At 46.2% G+C, this 2,136-nt stretch overlaps 1 pseudogene; it reads right to left on the bottom strand.

The window, feature by feature from the left end:
* Nucleotides 1-927: 927 nt before the first annotated feature.
* On the bottom strand, nucleotides 928-1,913 carry LOC148127607 (uncharacterized; annotated as a pseudogene).
* Between the last annotated feature and the right edge of the window lie 223 nt (nucleotides 1,914-2,136).

The raw sequence follows: 2,136 nt of genomic DNA, 5'->3' as shown, positions 1-2,136 counted from the left end.
ATTCCAAGCCACCTAGATCAGTATTACTGAACCTCAGCAACTTCAAAAGTTGTGGACAGCTTTCTTCCTTTGGCTTATTGTTACAATATTTTAAGAAATAACTAAGTACAAGTTGAAGTGCAAAGCTGAATATCTCTGAATTGAAATCAAACTGTCCCTATTTCCCAGGGTGTATTTGCTTATGCTTACCTACTGATAGAAGCAAATTCCCAAACCAGGGAAATCATAAATAGATTTCTTCCTTATTTTCAGGAAGTCTCGTAATTTTAGAGATTTGCTTCTGCACCATTAGAAGAATGGACAGAATGGCAATGTTCAACTTCCCTCCAAAGGATATTGGAGAGTGGAGGAGGAATTCCTTATTTTTTCACATGATCCTCATGCTCTTCTGACTGGTGAATATATGTGATGCAATCCATTTATTCTGATGGTGATACTAAGACAGTCAGAGATGGCTACATAAACCTAAAAGGGTTTGCCCTTATTTTGAGAGTATGCTGGTGGTACTGTGTGAAAAGTCAACCAAATGCAGTTAAATTTATTTATTTTTATTTATTTATTAGATTTGTATTGTTCGCCTATTTGCCATGGCAACTCAAGACGGCTTACAACATATAAAACCACAATTTAAAACAATAAAACTCATAAAATCAAATAAATTAATATAGTTAAATCACCCCGCCACACCTTCCCTCCCCAGCGACAGCAGATGACACAAGCCATTTAATGGACTCTATCCTGCTTTGGGTTCCCCAGGCCTGCTGGCAGAACCAGGTTTTCAACGCCTTCCAGAAGAGAATCAGAGTGGGGGAGGCCAGTCAAATATCTGGGGGAATGATGTTCTAGCGGGAGGGAGCCACCATGGAGAAGGCCCTTCTTCTGGGACCACCAGTGAACCTCCCTCAAGAACAGATCCCACAACATTCTCTACCTCCCTGTTCTGGTGGGCCAGGTAGATGTGACCAGCAAGAGATGGTCCCTTAGATAGCCTGGTCCCAAGCCATAAAGGGCTTTAAAGGTGACAACCAGCACGTTGAATTGCACCTGGAAGCAAATCGGCAGCCAATGCAGCTCCTGCAGGAGAGGTGATACATATGCATACTGGGGTCTGCACAAAATCATGCAGGCTGCGGCATTTTGAACCAACTCGAGCCTCCAGATGCTCTTCAAGGACATCCTCATGTAGGGCATGTTACAATAGTCAAGACAGGAAGGGATTAAGGCATGAGTGACTGTGAGTAGGTATTGTTGATCCAGGAACAGGCATAACTGGCACACAACCCGCAGTTGCACAAAGGCCTTTCTGACCACGACCGTCACCTGCTCTTCAAGCAGAAATAGTGAGTCCAGGAGAACCCCCAGATTATGCACACTGTTTGTGGTAGTGCCACCCCATCCAGGACCAAAGATGCCAATTCTCCCTTAGCCAACGAACTCCAAACCCAGAGCCAATCAGTCTTGCCAGGGTTTAGTTTCAACCCATTGCTCCCCATCCAACCCTCTCAGCCTCCAAGCACTGCGAGAGGGAGGACACGGCATCACTTAACTCACCATGGGCTGAGACATACAGCTGAATACCATCAGCATATTGGCGATACCTCAGTCCATGGTGGCAGATGATCTCACCCAGTGGCTTCATATAATTGTTGAACAGGAGTGGAGAGAGCACCAAGCCCTGTGGAACCCCATAAAGCAGTGGCTGAGGGCTGGAGCTCCCCCCTCCTATCAGCCCTGACTGAGAGCATCTGCAGAGGAAGGAAGTGAACCAGAATAGCGCAAGGTCTCCCACTCCCATCTCCCGAAGCCATTCCAGGAGAATACGATGGTCGATGGTATTGAAAGCCACCAAGAGGTCAAGTAGAGCAAGGATGGCTGAACTACCTACCCCCATCCAAGAGTGTGACCAATGCCATTTCTGTCCAAAACCAGGCCTGAATCCTGACTGGTAGGGTTTGAGATAATTTGTTTCATCCAGAAATCTCTGGAACTGCCACACAACCACCTTCTCAACAACCTTTTCCAAAAAGGGCAGATTGGAGACAGGTAGAAAATTGTCCAACTGGGTAGAGTCCAGCAAAGGCTTCTTAAGAAGAGGGTGGACCACAGCCTCCTTAAAGTGCTAGGGCAGTGCCCCCT

The sequence above is a fragment of the Pseudonaja textilis genome, chromosome 1 (genome assembly GCF_049901715.1).
Source record: "Pseudonaja textilis isolate UNSWEBS1 chromosome 1, rPseTex1.2, whole genome shotgun sequence".
NCBI lineage: Eukaryota > Metazoa > Chordata > Lepidosauria > Squamata > Elapidae > Pseudonaja > Pseudonaja textilis.
This window is presented reverse-complemented; position numbering and strand designations above follow the sequence as displayed.